Here is an 18,789-nt window from a genome sequence, read left to right on the forward strand (position 1 = left end):
GGCAAAGAAATCTCCTGCTCACATCTGTATCACCAGCTGTAGCCCTCAGCATCATGCCAATCTGTATTTCATCACTTCTTGTGAACACAAGTAAAAATGGCAGCCCCGTAGGGATTACCCAGAACCCAGTTAACAGCAAAAAGATTTTGAAGTGCAGAAAGTTAAAAAGGTTTCCAGTTTCCTAGTTTAATTTCCATGTTCTGATGACCTGAAGTCATCTAAGGCAGTGATATTAAAAAAAAAAAAAAATCTATGGCATTTTCTTAAGGGACAAATTATTTTTAGCCGTGGAGATTTAAAGCTCTCTCCAGGTTCCTGAACTTTGAGAACTTGTCTTCACTAAGAAGCTTGACAGCTAAGCAGGTTCTCTTTTCTCCCAACTTTTCAACTGATCTAATTAAAATATGTAAAATCTCTCTTTCTGCACGATGAAGGAATATGCATTTTTTTTTTTTTCCCAGAGAGATAAAAGGCAATTTCTAGAGACTCTATTTCTAAGAATAACTGCTTCCCTCTTTGTTTTGAGTGCTCAGCCACTTGTCCCATTTCAATTAATGGGAGAAAAATGGGAAATAAACAAGCTCACCCACTTTCCTTGTTTTTGGCCTTGAGATTACTGGCACCATACAGCTTTTGTAAGCTAGAAAATTGGTTGTAAATAAGTGACCAGGCCTGACTGACCACTGCACACTGCCAGAGGAGAATGCTGGAGTCGGGCATACGTTGACACCTGGCTCTGTGTGTTTTAACTTGGTTCAGGTGCCTCCAGAGGAATGACTTCCCAAGCAGAATATAGTTACAGTTTTTTAATTAATTTTGTGTTAGCATCACTTTTCAAAAATTACACTGCTTTTTAGTCACCCACATTTATTTATGATACACAGTCCAAATGTTGCTGGAGAAGGCTTGATGAACAGACTACCCAAAAGGCATGAAAAAGCCAACAAACCTCCCCAACATCTGGGACACCGGGATTTTGGGGGCTGTATTGCACTACTATTTCAAGTGAAGCTGCCCTCCGCCCAGCAGGGCACCAGCTGCAGCCTTGTCCTGCTTGCCAGTGACCTCAGTTGCCAGTGTCTGGAGCATGCAGAGCTCCATCAGCTTCTCCTATTGTCCCCCAGGCAGCATCGCACCCTTTCTGCCATGCACAGACCAACCCTTCCTCCCTCCAGGCGCTGCTTGCCTTGTACTGGGCCCTGACTGGGCGGGACCCAGGGGCTGCTGTGAGATGCAGGCCAAAAAAATCCTAAGGATCATATACAAAGGGGAATTAGTTAAACAAATCAGAAGGTATGGCTAGAAGAGCCCTTACTGCCACTCTACAGCGGCCTGAGGCTTTTGCTTCATAATTACAACTATATTTTTTCCTTTCACACCAAGCTATCCTCTGTCCATAATCTTGGAACCTAATCTTGGCGGCTAGAGGGCCTCTCTCCTTGGGCTCAGGGCCATTCCCTGGCAGTGAATTCAGTTCATCCTGCTAGAAGAGACACTCCAATGTTATTTACAAAGCCCGTGCACCCACTCAATTAGCACATACACACATATACGGTACAGCGAAACCTGCTCAGCAACGCATTGCACGTCCGAGGCCTGGGATTTAAAACCAAACTCTTAAGCACGGGTTGACTGAATCCGAGCAGGAAGAAAATCGTTTTGTGTTCTTGGACTGACAGAAGATGTAGGCTGAAGTTTTGAATAAATGATTTGCTCTGAATCATTTACTCAGCACTACTCGGTACCTCAGAGGACAAGAATGGTTCCTAAACATTTTCTGTGATAAAATATTGAACTGACACTAATACTGCTTTGCGGGGGAAGCGGTGTGAGGCCGATGCCCACGGTAACATCGCCTGCATGCCCTTGGCATGGCTGCTGGCAGGCTCAGGAGCCCGGTGCTGCCTGGTGGCGTGGCTGCGTCCTCAGCACCGGTGCTGCACCTCAGCTCATGGGTGGGTGCCTCTGACAGCCAAAGTGGTCCCTCTGCACAGGCTGCTGCTGGCAGAGTGCTTTCCTGTGAAAAAGCATTGAGTTGGAGTGTTAGTGTGCATTATTTATCTTTTAATAATGCCGTGGCAAAGTTTAGAGGAGTATGGCAATAACTGTAATCACTGAAAGGCACAGGATGTGGGCTTGACAGGCCTACAAGGCCAGTTAAAAACTCTTCTTGAGCATCAAGCCCTGGTTTCAAGCACGAGGTAAAAAAGACTCCTCGTAACTGTGACTAAGCACAAAAGCCAGGAACTTGTGCCTGTGACAGACCTGTGGTGGATTCATGTCAGAGATCAGTGGAATGACATCAACATGCTCCCGTTAGCATGCCACCAGGATGACGTGAGGAAAGCATTTCTGGACATGGAAATGGTGAAAACTGGATTTCACTGGACTCAGTCTGTCAGTCAGTGAGCAGTGAGATTTTCCCCATTGTCTGGTAGAATTAGACACTTGTATGTCACAATATCTGGGAAACAAGGAGGAGGTATGTGCCCCCAGCCCTGGGTGGCTGGGAAGGTCAAGTTGACAGCTGGTGATACCTGGGTGTCATGCTGGTGAGGGGCCTGGAACACAAGTCCTGTGAGGAGCAGCTGCGGGAACTGGGGCTGGAGAAGAGGAGGCTCAGTGCAGACCTTACTGCTCTTTACAACTACCTGAAAGGAAGCTGTTGGGAAGCTAGGGGTTGGCCTCTTTTCACAGTGATAGGACTAGAGGGAACGGCCTCAAGTTGCACCAGGGGAGGTTTAGGTTGGAAATGATGAGACATTTCTCCTCAGAAAGGGCAGTCAAGTATTGGAATGGGTTGCCCAGGGAAGTGGTAGCATCACTGTTCCTGGGGGTGTTCAAGGAAAGGTTGGATGTGGTGTGTAGGGACATGGTTTAGTGGGTGACATTGGTGGTAGAGGCATGGTTGGACCAGATGATCTTGGAGGGCTTTTCCAGCCTTAACAATTCTATAACATGATGGTGCACCGCAATGTGACAGCACATTTGGCAACCCCTCTCCCCTCATGGCAGGGGCGTGGAACCGGTGATCCTTGAGGTCCCTTCCCACCCAAGCCACTCTGTACATTTTGGCTGGATGAGGCCGGGCCGGACGACCACCTTCATCTGTGCCAGCGGCGATCGGGCCTGATTCTGGAGGGACGAGGCCGGTCGCGGGGCCGGGTCGGGGCCCCAGCCTCCGCCATCTCCCTGCGAGGGGCGCCTGAGGAGCCGGCCGCGAGGGGATGGCGGCGGGCGGGTGTGCCCGCGTGTGCGTGTGTGAGGGGCGGGTGTCTCGGCGTGCGAGGGGCGGCGTGTGCCCGCCGGCGAGTGCGAGGGGCGCTGCGTGTGCCCGGGCTCGCTCCTGCTGCCGGCTCCGGCCCGCCGAGAGGGAGCACCGCGGGCAGCCGGGGCTCTCATCCCGGGGAGGAGGGTCGCAGCCCTGCCCGGCGCCTCCCTCCTCCCCGCCGCCGGGGCGATGCCGCGCCCTCCGTGCCCTGCCTGCCGGCGGCCCCGCGGCTCCGCGCCGCGCCCGGCGGCGTAGCGAGCCCGGCTGGGCAGGGGGGCGGCCATGGGGGCTGCCGCCCCCGCGGCTCTCGGCGCCGAGCGGATTACGAAGGAGCGGCTCGGGGCGGCCCAAGGGCGGCCCGGCATGTAGAGCCTGGCGGAGCGGCGCGGAGGTGAGCGGCACCCCGGGGTGCGGGCGGAGGAGGAGGTGAGGGTGGGGGGGGGGGGGGTGGCTGGGTGCCCCCTGCGGGGGCTGCTCCGCCCGGACTTGCGGAGCCACCTGCCCGGGTCCCCCCCCTTGGGGTTTTGGCCGCCCTGCAGCAGCCGGCACGGCGGGGACCCTGCGAGTTGGTTGATTAATTAAATTAATTCTGTCGTTGGGGCGTGCTCCGTCTTCATGGCGAGACATCGGGCTGACCTGCCGGCCTGAAACCCCGGGGGTCGTGAGGCGGCTGTGCCCTGCTGCCATGAAATATTTACCTCGTTTGCTGCCCTCAGTCCGCAGCCCGTCGGGTGTCTGGTATAGTTGATGTTAAATTCCCTATCCTTAAAGAAAAAAAAAAAAAAAAACAACACAGATTTTCAGACTCCTCCTAAGTTCATTTGTTTACTATGGAGCTGTGACTTCAGCGGTCGCTTTGGTATCAAAACATTCTGCTGGTGTGATATTTTTGGTGGCTCTGACACCGGGTTGGTTAGTCATGGTTATGAATATGGTAATACGCCGCGCTGCCATCAAACTCCGCGTCCTTTCGGTAACATGGTTGAACGGGCACGTAGGAAGCCTCGCGGTTCCTCGCCGCCAACTTCCAGCACATCTCCTCCTCGCAACTTTCCTGTGCTACGGTAAAAATGCTGCTCCCGACGGCTGGCCGGGCGGAGGCGAGCCCTAAGTTTGGCGTGAGGTGCGCCTCCTCGCACGCAGGCTTATGCAACGCGGTGCCCGGTGCGGGGAGAAGGAGGGAGATGGCAGGGAAGGTTTGGGGAAAGAGGGTGGCCAGGCAGTGACGGTGCCTGCCTGTGCCTGAAAACCCGAGGAGCGTTGTTCTCCGGTTCTGTGGGCATCCTGGCTGGTCCCGGGCAAGTCTCCGGAGCCTCTTGGTGTTGCTTGCTTTCTCTGTAAAATAATGGCTTGTCCGGTGTTGCTGCTTCTCAGGGCTGTGAAGCTGCTCGGAAGCCCTTGGAAACACTTTTCAGCCAGGAGGTACTGTGTAAATGCAAATTACTACAGCAGTACTATTTCAAAAACGCTTTTCAGAAGTTAGATCAGGATCCTTAGGCAGTTTATTGAACCTATGTGGCCAAATACATTTTTGGACAGCTCCAAAGCAGACTAAAGTATTAATCCCCTGTAAAGAGATCTAGGATCCTTTCTCAAGAAAAAAAAATAAATATCACCCTTAGGTGTCACCAGAGGTGTCACTCCGTGAATATTTGCCCCCCGGTTTCTCTGCATGTAACTTGGTGGTCATTATCAGCTGAAGCAACGCTTTGGTTTTAGGCTGCTGTAGCTGCAGGTGGTGGCTGAAGACATGAAAGAGCTCACCCTGACCACGACATCAGCTGGCCCAGCGTGAGCCTCTGGTCCCCGTGGTTGGGCTTTGCTCATGCACGGGGCTGTGCTTTTATCCTGAGAGATAGCAATGATCTCTATGCTGTCAGCTAAGAGCAAGTCTTCCTAGGCAAGAACTGTGTCTCAGGTTCTACAACGGGGCACATTTCTAGCATTTAAACAAAACAAAACAAAAAAAGGTCAGGTACTGGCTTTTTTTTTTTTTTTAACTGCGAAAAGAAACTAGATGGAGAAGGACTTGAGTCTAAAACTGACCTCTGATCAGTTTTAATTTGTCTTGCAAGCATATAGAGCATTAACAGAATTTCTTGTTACTGGGATTTTGAGAGAATTCCTTATCGTTTGAGGTGCATTGTTTTCACTTCAGCATGCTGAAATCTCATTGTTTTTGTAACATGTTTTTTAAAAGGCATTCTTATTTTTCTTAACCACCTTCTGCTTTTATAGGATCCCTGAGTAGCTTCTAATTGGAATTGCGTTTGAGGTAATGCAGAATTCTTTGACTAGTTTGCTTTTTGCAAAGATTTATTTTCAGGCAACCTTAAAAAATTCTTAGAATGTCGATTCTGAGGTCTTTTCATGTTGTGGTTTTAATAGACAAGGCACTGTCGGCTGAGTTATGAGTCTTCCTAATAATACGATTAGTCTGTTTTTTTGAGGGATGTTGTTCTTGAAAACATATCTCAGAGGAAAAAAAATTGCAAAAGCTATGCGCAAATAATTTTTTCCTACAACAGATGGAAGAGCTTGATAATCACCGCTTAAGGGTGACTAAAATTAGTTTGAAACAGAAAAGATTATTCCTACAAGTACAGTAGTATAATTTGTATGAAATGAGCCAAATTCTACTAATTGTTCCACTGGTGTAAATATAGAGTAATATCTTCGCCTGGAGTTTCTCCTTTTTTATAAAGTAACGTAGAACACAGGGGACTGTAGTCTGTTGACTTTTTACGTGTTTGTCACAAAGGTGAGTTGTTCCTGAAGCCTGGTGGCAGAACACGACCCAGGGTTTAGCCCCCTGTTCTCGTATTTGGAGCAGCGTAATGTTCTCTGACAGAGCCTCCAATTCAAAATTTGCTGTAATACGATTGTGGGGAGAGGGTTGCTGAATGACTCAGATGAATGTAGCTCGGAGTAAACAAACATGTAAATCATTTCTGGCTACAGAGAGAGAGAAAAGGAAACATGGAAGAGCAGAGAAAAGCCAGCCTCAAGGATGAGACATTTATCGAGACGTGCTCGGCAAGGACCACCAAGTTCAGCAGGATTCAGCTGTCAAAAATTCAGGACTGGATGTGCAGCAGTCTTATTTATTTTATTTATTTTTGACCTTCGGTAATGAGAGGAACCTGTAGGAAGTGAGCGCAACTGTTAGAGGCACTCAGAGGTTTCCAGCTGTTTGGTTGGGCTGGTAAGTCTGGCACAAAGCTGAGCAGTGGGCATGCTTATGTGGCCCTCACGAGAGCAGGGAACCGTGAACACTGCCTCTTGGAGGGGGAGGATGCCACCACTCACAGACCGGCAGGCTCCACAGCATCCAGTTTGGGAAAAACACAAGCTAGCGAGTGGTTCCTGGAAGTTTCTGAACCCCAACCTAATAACCTTGTTGTGGGTAACCACAGAAGGATGTGGACGCAGCTTGTGGTTCAGATTAAGAAGTACCAGCTTTAAATCAACTTTAGGTTTCTTTGTAACTAGGTGAGTCCCCAGAACAAAGTCGGAGCGTGGCAAGGACTATTCTCATTTGTCTTCCCTGCCGAGGGAGATGACCCGCAGGCACAAATCAATTTGACAGAGCATCTGGCCAGCCAGGTCCTCCTCTGAATGCCCAGGGGAGAGCGGTACCACAGGTAGGAGTTGCGGGCAGAGGGAGCTGTCGCTGGGGGAGAAAACTGTAGGCACTGGAAAGCTGGGGTGGGATTTTTATCCCTCTCAGCTGCCTGAGCTGTTACGCTTCAGTGTGTTTTCAGGGTAAGTCAGGTTAATGCTCGTGGGGAAGCGAGAAATGTGCTGGCATCCGGGGGTGAAATGAGGAGAGCCGGGGCTGGTCCCCTTCTGAGCGAGGATCAGTGCCCCAGAGCTCTGCCTCCTGCTTCGGGCACTTCTGGCATCGTCTCATGGGGAGGATGCTGCGTTGCTGTGTTGCTCCAGGTGAAACCTGTGCTGTTCCCGAGGTACAGGCCTGCCTCCAAGAGCAGTGAGGAGTCCTCGGGGTGAAGCGTGGCTGGAGGAACGGCATCTCCTGCAGTGTTTGCTGAAAGATGATGGCTGTGAAGGGGAGGAGCTGGAAGCACAAGGTGTATTTCTGTGTCTGCATAGCAGACCTCCGTCCTCCTTTCTCCATCCTCTCGTTTTCTTTAGAGTCCATCTGGCTGTACACGGCGCTGGTCACAGTGGCCACACTGGGAAACTTGACTTTAGGCAGCAGGACCGAGTGACAAGGCTCCCAGATCAAATGGTTGCTGGTAGGAATGATGGGTGTTCCTGTTAGATCGCTGGACGTGTATTATTATTTATTCTCGGCGCAGTCTCTGGATCCAAGCCAAGAAGCTATTTTGTCCTGATTCCCTTCTCCCTCCACTCAGTCTCTCCCTCTCTTTGTGCGCAGTGAACATGTTCCAGTCAGAACCGAAGCCATTTCCTGGCCCCTTTCGTGTGTCCTGCAGCCCGTTTGCATCCGTAAGCGATGAAATCCGACCCAGTGTTTGGGAAGCGCTGACTTCAGCACCCGGACAGGGTGGGTGATGTTTCCCGTCATGCCCGCTAATTAAATTGTAGCGCGCATTAGTGCAGGGTGCTGCGGGGAGAGAAAGCGTCAGCAGGTTGGAAAAGATGAGACGAGTTCACAAGGAGCAGGGGGTGGACGGGGGAGGCACGGCGGGCTGGGGGCAACCTCTGGCTGCCGGCACTGCCACTCGTCGGAGGCACGGAGGGAAGAGCTACGGGGGACACAGCGGGCACAGGCTGCTTCCCACCACCAGAGAGAGCATCCAGGGATGAAAGGCCCATGGGGCCGATGCGTGCCCCTGCTCTCCTGGCGCTGACAGGCGTAGCTCGCTAAAACCCAGCAATGCACTTCCTTCCTTCTCAGTAAAACAGGGAGGAAACGGAGCAGATGACATAGCGTTTATTGGGCATTTTGGTAGCAGAAGGATGGCCGGAGTGGAGATTTCAGCTTGCTCTCACAGGTATTAATGGATTAACGTAGGAAGCTGCTAGAATTTCATTGCGAAGCCTTCCTGGCAGAGTACAAAGCCACTTGGGGCTCGGGGCTCTGTTTGGGACGAGAGGATGAAATAATTCTATTTTCTCATTCAGTCTCTGTGTCCTGCTCAGTCTGGCTTGTTGTGTGCTGTGAAATGGAGGTGCTGATCTCTTCCTTAGCCTGGAGCTGCAGCTAATGGAAGTAGCCGTAATGTGTACTGGAGTACTTCAAAGTTTCCAGGTGGGGAGACCTCCAGGTTTGTAAAATTTCCCTAATGCCCTAAAATCATTATTCGTAGTGGGAACGAGAGGAATAAAGGTTGCCAGGACATCAGCTCCTCCTCGCGGACCCTTCACGCCGTTCCCCTAGGAGATCAGGTCAGCTGCAGGGATGTGGGCACGGCACGAACGGGGCTGTGAGGCAGGTCCCCATGGCACAGGCTGCTTCAATGAGAAGCCTCTGCTGCAGCAGAGGGGTTTTTTAAAAGGAGAGGAACAATGACATCGGTGAGGGAAGTAGGGCCTGATCTGGGGAGGAGGAAGAAGGCAGGAGAGCCCAGAGAATCTGTGAACACAAGGTGCGAAGTCCCTGCAGTGTATTTAAAGCTACGGTGAAAATCCTTTACCCAGGTCTTTCTTTCCTGTGTGAGACCATCAGGGAATCCTCGTTTGGGAAGAGTAGATGGAGACTCTGAAGAATCCTAAAAATCTTCCCAAGTCTGCTTCTCCTGCAAGACCTTTTCTCTTCATCAAGAAGGCAAAGACTCACCTCCCTCTTGAGAATGTCCCGAGGGCCAAACTGGGAGCTCGCCGTGCCCAGCTGCCCTGCAAGAGAGAACAGGGCTGCCCCATTCCCCAGCGGGTTCCTCGGCGGGGAGAGCAGCTCCCGTGAGGCCCCAGCCCACTGCCAGCTCCTGCTCTCAGCAGGATGCACAGCGGGAGATGGACACAACGGGGCCATGTCGCTGTCCTGAGGGGCACCGAGTCCCTGCTCTGTGCTGGAGATAGCGGGGCACAGCACGGGCCCGGAGCAGAGGATGGCTGCATGGCTGGGAAAAGGGCTTCAGGCTGCTCCGCCTCGAGGTCTGAAACAAGTGTTTGCCTTCAAGTGCACATCGTTGTTGAAAGGCAGAGTGGCATTCCAGCCTGGAGCTGTGTGTTTATAGTGTTAGGGCAAATGTTCTGACACGTCTGTGGGTTTCTGTCGATCCTGAAGGCAAATTTGAGCTGATGGCTCTGCAGCTCTCCTTGTTCCTCCACCGTGGGCAGGGACCGATGCCGGTGCGCGTGCTGCTAAGGTCACCCGAAGGCTCGATGGCAGGAGCGAGGTGTTGTGGTTTTGCATGCCCAAAATGGCTTCGTTTCCACAGCATCTCCTGCAGCTTTCCCTGCACCCTGTCGGTAACCTAATCAACCAGGCTGAGCAGCTGGTGAGTGGGCGCCTTGCCTGTCAGAGACATGGGTATGAATATCAGCAGTCAACAAGCCATCACGGCAGCTATTGGCACAAAATGGAAGGAGGGAGGGTGGGCACCCCTCCTAAAAATAAACCCATTGCTGTCCACAGAAGCCGCATCAACCCCTGGGCATCTGAAATAGTTTTGGAGGAGAGAGAGAAGTCAGAGAGTGGCTTGGCTGAAGGTCACGCAGGTAGGGTGCTCCAAGGGAGGAGAGGAAGCCGTGTTTTGGAAAGTCTTCCAGCTCCCCTTGCAAGGCTTTGTGCCTGGTCTCCAGGCAAAAATAGTTCACCTGCACTGACCAGAGCTGCGTGGAGTGGGTCAGGTAGTAGGTGTACTGGCAGATCTTTCTGGGTTGTCTTCTGATGCTGCCAGGGGTTTGCACGTGCTCGCGAATGGAACAAATTGGGGGGTTGCTTCCTTCAAAAACAGAGTCCAAAAATCTCACTCCTGTTCAGCCTGCAAACGTAACAGACATCAAGCCCGGAAAGTATGTAATTATCTGTATAGAACTGAATGTGTAGAGAAGCCAAGACCCTGGTATTTAAATCCCTCATCAGAGAGCTGGGGAAAGAAAAGGAGAGGCTGGGATTCAGGCCACCGAGACAAGGGTGGGCCTGGCCTGAAGTCTGCTAGGTTGTATATGAAAGAAAGATCAGATTTGTCAGAGCTATTAACTCGGTTTGGTCCCTGCTCAGACAATGTTTTATTTCAGATGTCCTCTGGACGGCTTGTTTTCGTTCTTTTTTAAGATAGCTGATGGCACCACAGTTCAGCGTGAAGTATTTGGGATGTAAAGCAGCAGTAGGGCTGCTGTGACCTTCCCATCCGCGCTCGGATTCATCTTTTTCTCTTACAAAAATCACCTGGAAACAAAGCTCCCTCCCCTGTGACACTGACCTGCTCAGAGCGGGCCAGTTTGGGGCTGTTCTGTTTGCTTTTTCGGGATCAGAGCCTTTCTTCTTGTCCTTGCTTTTGCATTCAGAGCTTCCCCTCTGTGACCAGAGGCGCGTATGCGGAGCAGGGACATCTGCCTTCAGCAGCGTGGCAGGCAGCCGGGGAAGGTGACCTCTTCAGAGCATCTTCTGTCCCTCCCAGACGGGGGGTGACACAGCACGAGGGTCCAGGCTGGTCCCTGGCTCTGCCCTCAGGGGCTGTGGAGTTGCAGGTGGCTGGGTAAAAGCTTGGCTTTGCCCTGAGACAGGCTGGCGTGGAGGGATCCGAGCTGTTCCTCCAGACATTGTCACAGCCGTGCGGTTCATGCAGTCCTGCGACATTGCCCCTCTCGTGGCAGTGCTCCTGTGGAGCCCTTCCTCTGGTTATTCTGCTCGGCTGCAGTCCTTTAGCCCTCAGAGCCGCAGGGCTGTGGTGCTGTCAGAGGATCCTGAGCCTGATGGTTCCTACATCTGAACCAGGGTACGGCCACAGACACCTCCCAGATCTCCGCTGCCATCAGGCGGTTCACGGCAAGTAGGTTATTAGCTGGGTTTGGTGGTTGTCTTTTATGGATAGTTCAGGATCTGATCCCGTCTCCACAAAAGGGTCCTGTGCTGCTGGGCTGTAGCATGCTCCTGTGCTTAAACGTCGATGAGTTACGAAGGGAATGCAGAATTCAATGGAAATGAAATTAGGCTTTTAGTTTTTGTTTGTTCCTTTAAAACCTCAAGCGTGTTAAATTACCTTAACGCTGTGCCCGCATCGCAGTTGCTGTTTAAATCTAAATCTGCTTTCTGGGTTGAGCCTCTTGGCACGGGGCTGGGGGCGATCAGCAGCAGTGTCAGCACAGCCACAGAAACTGAAGCTCAGCAGCACCCATGGTCATGCAAGATCCAGAAGCAGAAGCTGCATCTTGTTGGTTTCTTGATGCCACGCTGCACAAAGCTGTCACTGAGCTTGGTTTAGTAATTCAGAAGCAAAAGCACAGTTTGCTACCACTGGTGTGGTTACACGAGGGAAAAACCAACACGCTGCTTAGATTTTGTAATGGGTAGATTCCCATTTTAATCATCTTTTATAGCCCCAACATATCCAGCACGCCTTTGAGTGCTGAGTGGGGACTCAAGCCATATAGAAGCACAAAGCTCAGCCCGCTTCCCTCGGCAGCCGTGCAGTTGTATGTGCCCGCATCGTGGTGACACCAACAGCTTAAACTCAATATTCAACGTGTGTCTGGAGCTAAAACGGGACTGGCAGCTGGGAAGGTAGGAACACGCAGTAGGATGTTAATGAGATGGTTACAGAGCCCTCTGAGATGGAGAATTCGAGCAAGAGAGTTTGGAGAAGAAGCTCTCCACCTCTGTCTCTCTGGCTGGTGTGGAACGGATGGAGCTGGGGTCCAGGCTTTTCTCCCCATTACATAGATCTCGGTCTTATCGCTGCTAAGGTCAGCCCAAAGCAGGGGTAAATGGCTCTGAATTCTAATCTGTAAGTATGAAAAGCGAAAATAATACCAGCAGGGCTTCTCTTCAGTGGAAGTAAAGCCTTTTATAGGAAAGATCATTTATAAATATCATGGGAAACTGCTGATATTCAAAAGTACTGGTTTGTTTCCAAATTAACCAACACATAAGTAGAGCTACTCTTTTCTCATTTAAATTCATTCATTTTTTATCTTGGTTTGGATCCAGAGGCCTCATCTACTGTTCCTCATCCAACACTTCTGCTGAATCCATATGGATCAATTATCATTAGCAAGACATCAGGTGGGTCCTAAGCAGAACCTCTTGTGCCTGAAAAATGAACCTGGAAGCAGCCTCCGCGGGCTGCAAAGTGCTTCCCGCCTGCACGGGCTGCCTCTGGGCACCAGGGATGCTGGAGGCACCGGGAGGGGTTTGAAACCCAAAGGATTTTTAATTTGACCATCTCCGTTCTCACAAAGGTCTGGAGAAGGACTGCACTTTGCATGAGTCCATGGGAAGTGGTGAGCTCCACAAAGACAGGGACTGTTCTGGTGGGAACCCCGTCCCCTATTCGTGTTATCCCAGCCCAGTGGGTTTTTGTAGCACTGCTCGCAGGGCCTTTCATGCCTGGGCAGCTGCTCAAACCTTATGAGACAGAGCAGCGTCGACGTAGCCCACAGGAGATGCTAGAACGCGATGCCAGCAGGTTGCTTACAGAACCCTGCTTGTATTTATTACAGCCAGGGATATGCAGCATGGCCTGAACAGCCTTCTTCACCCTCCTGGGCAGGGTCAGTGTTGGCAGAGCCCCCTCCAGTGCTGCCTGGCACCAGCTCACCCTATTTCTGCATACAGGTATGTGACGTGCCAGGAGACTGCTGCAGCCTTGTGCCTTTTGTGGTCCTAAAGCTGCACGCATCCAAGCCCAGTGACATATGCATAGGGACGTACTCCTCAGCTGGCGCTTGTTCTCCTCTCTTGCTTTTTTTTCGGGGGTTTCTGAGCCCAGAAGTGAGAGTGACAATAGGGTGACTCAAAGCGTAGCAGGTTTGGGGCTGGGAGCTGCAGAAGTTATATAACAGCATGTGACAGACGACGCCGGTGGTACATGAAACAAGAAGCAAAGTGTGGAGATCCTTTGATGTGCTACCAAAGCTTTGCAGCACCTTCCCTGCTGAGTTAGAGGAGAGCTTTAATTTGGTGAGTCTAGTCAGTGGCATCGGCCCAGTGTTACGGAGCAGGAAGGAGGCCAGAACAGTGGCTTTTCTTCTCGGTTTGACTTGTGCGATTAGGAATTATGGCACCGAAATCAGCAAGGCAAGTGAATCTGCATAAGCAGAATGAGATCCTGAGTGCGTAAGAGGCATTTGAAACAATTTAGCCCTGCGTTGGCTGAAGTAATGTGAAGAAAAAGCATAGTAAATGAATAACTAACACCAGAAAGGGGAAAAGAAAAGGAAGTTAAAAGACGGGAGAGCTCTAAGTGTGTCGCTGCTCTAGGATGATATATATATGTGTACGCAGACTGTTAGTTAGGAGATGGTTACTTGAAATCTCAAAGTCAGCTTCTCACTTTCTGGCCGTACTTTGTTAGAGCCCAATATCAAAAAGGCACTCTTAAAACACATTTATTCAGCCAGTCACGCAGGAGCTACACCGCAACGCTGTTTCCAGAACCTGGGTCTTTTTGTTCAACTTAATGAAAAGTAATAACGTAGGAGATGCCGTTTCTGTGGTACTAACGATCTATATTCATCTCCTGTACCTTAACGCTGGTTTGTTGTCTTTGCAGTGCTCCCAGCAGGCTGCCAGCAGGCCGTGAGGTTTTGTCCCGCATTTTATGTGTGATTTTTCCCAAGGGCAGTATTTTCACCGGGACGTTTTCGGTTGCAGTGCTGCAGTTGCTTACATTGCTTGCTTAGACTTCCCCGTGCACCCTAAGGATTTGCAGTCCTGTGCTAATGTAATACATAAAGCAGAGTCACCTTGACTTCACATTTATCAGCTTATGCAAGTGCTAACCTTTTACTGCACTGCAACAGAAATGTCATTGCCGTTCAGCCTCGAGATGACAAACAAACAGCTTCCTTGGCAGTAATGGATTTAGGAGGCTGCCTGGCTCGCTGCTGGTGCGGTGGGTTTGGGAGCATAGCTCGTGTCAAATACTACACAAACCAGAGTGTGTGATCTTGGCGTTTCCCTAGGGGGAGATGGTGTTTGTTTGTTTGAGTGCTTTCACCTTTTCCAGGCTTTAAGGAGGGTGTATTTGAAGTATGCTGAACGTTTCGTGCCAGCTTTCAACTCACTGCCTGCGCGTGGCGTTGTCTGGTGCAGCGCTGGAGCTTGGTTTGGGGCAGCTTGAACTGTAGCATCCCCGGCAGGGAGGCAGCATCCTGAGGGCTGTCGTCGCCCTGCCTTTGCTCTTAGGGAAAGTTGAAGTCCGGAGCGTGAGTGGAGAAACACATGGATAGCGATTGACTTTTTCAACCTGAAATGTCAGCCAAGCAGCATTTTTGGAAGCAGTACAGCCAGCGATAGGCACTGGGTAGCCTGGGCCATCCTGCACAGGATCTGTGAGGAGTCTCAGCAGCTTAGCCTGCCTGAGATGCAGGGGAATTACCAGAGGAATCCAGCTTCTTCCACCCAGACCACTCGCTGCTGTACCTCCTCCTGATGGCAGTGCAAGGTATCTGGATAAAATCAGCAGGGATTGGAGCTGGGGTGAGTGTTAGCATGACATTTGGGGCAGGTTTGGGGGCTTCAGACGGTGTTGCACTAGCTGATTGGGACACTGGGGGTGTTATCTGAGCGCAGTCAGAGCGAGCTGGGTGCTGCTGCCACTGAAAGCACCATGGCAAACTCAAAGCACAGGTAAAGGGAAACTGGGCAATAATCCTCACAGAAAACAACAACAACAAAAAAAAAACCAACACACAACCTCAAGGCCCAGATATGCCCTTAGTAAAACATTTGATTTTGCCCAGGAAAATAAGTCATCTGTGACTGAGTGAGGGTGGACTGTTCTGTGACACCTCGGGGATGAAAGAAAATCCAGCGGGCTAGAAGGAAAAAGAAGGGGTAGAAAATCATCTGCAACTTGGAATCCCTCCAAATTACAGGCTCCATTAAAAAAACAAACAAGCAAACAAACAAAAAAAAAGGAGTCTCAAGGCCTGGCCTTGGGGAAAGGTGCAGGAGTGTACGGGCAGGAGGCAAGTAGGGATCGTGGGGGCAAAGGGAGCGATGTGTGACTTTGTGCTGGGGACAGCAACGAGCAGTGCTTTGAATTATTTTACTTTTGGAGCACGAGCAGGGCAGAGGGAGGAGCTGCAGTCACCGTGGTGGTTGAGTAGAGCCCAGGGCTCACAACCCCTTCGTCCTTTGTCCTTTCTGTGGAAATGTGGGGGCAACCAGAAGGGAAGAAACAGTCGGTGTATGCGGGTAGCTCATTTCTGAGAAGCCCAGGAGGGCTTGTTTTCATAGGAGGGGACGCTTACTGAGCCGACGTGGGGTGTGTTAACCCCAGAAGAATCCGAGCATGTCTTTCAAAGGACAGGAGAATCCCTGAGTGGACGGGATCAAGCTGACGTTTAAGAGATGCACCAGTTCTCCCTCCAGCTGAAACATCCCCCTCGCAAGGAGAAAAGCTCACCAAGAAGCGTTCTTGCCCTCGGAGCTGTACGAGGACCGTTTTCTGTGCTTGGAAGGCCGTTTGGCTCGGTTTCTGCAGGCATCTGTTCTGTCTGGAGACACTGGCTGCGGTTCTCGGAGGTGCTTGCTTGCTGGTGGTAAGGTCTGCGCTATGGTGTTCTCAGCAGAATTCTTCTGAGCTCGGAAAATAAGCCTGGAAAGAAGGAACCAGACCTGCTGGGCCAAAGGTACACAAACAGGAAAGCAAATAGCAAGTAATCAGCCTCGAGCACTTCAGACAAAATTGGAAAGAACTCCTCACTGACAGCCAAATCCAGCTAAAAAAAGAGAACGCGAGGGCTCCTCGGAGTGCTGGAGGGCACAGGAAAATCAGCACCGAGTCTGGCTTCCCACCTGAGAGCTGTGCTTTGCAAACGGATTCAGTGGGCAGGGGATGAAAATCTCAGGAACAGGGACTGAAGAAGCTGAGGAAGGATGCCCAGGCTAGACGTACCGTAATGTTAAACAAAATGATTCTGGTCTGGCGTGGCATCTCAGGACACAGGGCTTAGGAAACGTGTCACCTTGGTATGCTGCAAAGAATTTGGCATTGGTTTATCGGTGTAAAAATTGCATGCTTTTATTTATTTTTGTGTGCCTGCGCTGGCTGAAACTAGCTCCTAAACACAAAATCGTCCCTCTACGGTAGTTATAAAAGTGGACCTGAATAATGAAGAAGTTACTGAGAATATTGTGGACCTGAATACGTTTGGTGAAGCGGTGTTAAGTTATGTGTGTAACGAAGCCAAGAGGGATGCACAGTCGTTCTGAAGAGTAGATTAAGATTGAGATTCTTGTCATTGTCATCAAGCAAATACCAATCAGGCAGTCCATCCAGGAACAATTCAGAATTTGAGGAAGGTCTGAACTTTCCCAGAATGATTCATGTAACATATCATGTCTTGCATAGATACTCCTTTTTTCGGTCATTTTTGCTCTACTGTTACAAGAATTTGGTTGTGGGTGATAAAATTTAATGGATGGTGTTCAAGAATGCTAACAGCCAGTAGATGAACAAAAAAAAAAAGTGCAAAATAGGATTGTTACTAACCATAAAGCTTGAAATTAGAGGACTGTATGTGGTCATTAGGCCCATGCCCTTTGAAAATGCAAGTGAAAAATTCCCCAGGTCTTCATTTAATATCTTTGCCGGGTGTTTGTTAGACAAGCTGGGTTTAGCCTTTTGGATCTGTTTTTTAATCAGACGCTTTATCTGCTTTATGTGTCTGGGAAGAACAGTGCTGACGGTATCTCGAAAATGAGAGCAGTGCAGTGAGAAAGTTACTGAAGGTGGGAGGAAGGGGAAAAAAGATGAATTTTAGAAACCAAATGCATTCCTGTTACAGCAAATGAGACCAGGGCCTCGTAGTGTCCTTGTTTGTAGCCCCCAGTGACGCCGTTTGCTCTAAAACCAAATGAGAGAAGCAGACAGAAGCGCAGATCTGAAAAATTATTTGCCCAAAGGTGCCAGCAAGGCAGTGGAAAAATCCCCAGCTTCTCATGTCACCGGGATGTGGCTGTCTGACAGATCAAATTCTGCAGCTAAAACTCCCTGCTAGAATCCTGATTGTGTTTCAGCCCTGAGAAACTGTCACCTCAAGGATTTTCCCCGTGCCTTTTGTTGCCACACTCGATGGAGTAGGCTTTGTGACAGCCAGACCTGATTGTGGTGGAAACTGCCAGACCCGCCGCACAACTGACAGGAGAAGTAAAAGTCGGAGCAGGGCCGGGGACTGATCTCATTGCCCATGCCGTAATTCTGCTTGTTTTGCCTTAGACCTGGCGAGGAGCTCGGCTGGCGCGGTCGTGCTGATGCTGCAGATCCCAGAGGTCGTCCCCAGCCCTCCTGACAGCTTTGAAGGTTTGCAGAAAGCCACGGCGCAGGTAGCGAGGCAGTGGGGATCTCGGCCTGATGCTCGCTCTCCAGTCAGTGTCAGAAGAGCAGCTCCTCTGGAAATAGCTCTCCGAGGTGAGGACTGCGTTTTGAGTGCTGGGTTCCCAGCTGAGTGCTGGGTTCAGCGTCCTGGGCTGGGGTCAGGCTGAGCAAGCAGGAGGTGGAAGTGCCTCACAGGTCTCTGTTCGTAAAACTAACACGTTACACCAAATGGCATCTGAGTGACACCCGACTGCTGCAGCGTGTGCATCTCCAGCAGTTTTAAGTGTTTCCTAAATTCCCTGGCCATGGGTTTTCTCTGTTTCGGGGAGCACCCTGGGCCTGGTGCCCTTTCTGTATGCTTTGTGTATGCCTGAGGCTCGGTGATGCAGCCTCATCTCGGTGGGGCAAAATACTTGAGGGTGTCTTCAAACACCACCCTGGCACAGAAATGGAAAGGGCAAAGAATAAAAAGCTGGGGCTTTCCGTCCTGTCTCTTGTATCAGGAGAGAAACTGCACCTTTCTGCAAAGTTTTCTCTTCTTCCCTTTCCAAAGAAGGGAAGAAGGCAAGAGGAAGCCAAAAGAAAGTGAGGACTCGAGAGAACAGTGCCTGAGCATGGGGGTGATGTGATGATCATTTCTGTTCTGCAGGGAGCCCCAGCCAGAACCGCGGGTCAGCGAGGATTTGCAGGGTGAGGGCCCTTATGCTGAGGGCTGTAAAGAAAAGGGGAAAAATTTTGAAAACAGTGCAGGCTGCTAATATGGGTACTGTTTGCATTTCTGTCTGTAGCTGAAGTTATGGCTGTGCAGAAATGAAGTTGTGTAGGGTGTAACACACTTGTCCAGCTGATTTGAGGCTCTGAGTGGCAGTAAGAGAGGTGTCTGGAGGTAGAGAAGCTTCAGCAGGCCTTGGTTCGAAGTGGGCCTGTATGGAAATCTCTCCTCTGCCAGAAGTGGTGTTAAACTGGGAGTTTTATTTGCTCCAGTCAAAGGGATCCTCTCAGGCTACGTGTGAACAAGGGTGTATGGGATCTAGCATGATTTGATGGACTTACAGAGCCGTTTTCATGGAGAGCACCCAGTAATTGCTTCTGCGCTCT

At 50.6% G+C, this 18,789-nt stretch overlaps 1 protein-coding gene across 4 annotated transcripts in view; it reads left to right on the top strand.

Annotated features, from left to right (window-relative positions):
- Positions 1-3,345: 3,345 nt before the first annotated feature.
- TRPC5 (transient receptor potential cation channel subfamily C member 5) overlaps positions 3,346-18,789 on the top strand; it is a 96,901-nt gene continuing 81,457 nt past the window's right edge. The window contains exons 1-2 of one of the 4 annotated variants that reach the window (XM_084535061.1): positions 3,346-3,662; positions 17,593-17,784. The gene's annotated coding sequence lies outside the window, so the exon portion shown is untranslated. Of the gene's footprint in view, positions 3,663-4,674; positions 4,694-8,491; positions 8,511-17,592; positions 17,785-18,789 lie in introns of those variants that run through there. The other 3 variants (XM_084535060.1, XM_084535062.1, XM_084535063.1) reach the window with 3 other exon arrangements.

Source organism: Aythya ferina, assembly GCF_964211825.1.
Source record: "Aythya ferina genome assembly, chromosome: 13".
NCBI classification, from domain to species: domain Eukaryota; kingdom Metazoa; phylum Chordata; class Aves; order Anseriformes; family Anatidae; genus Aythya; species Aythya ferina.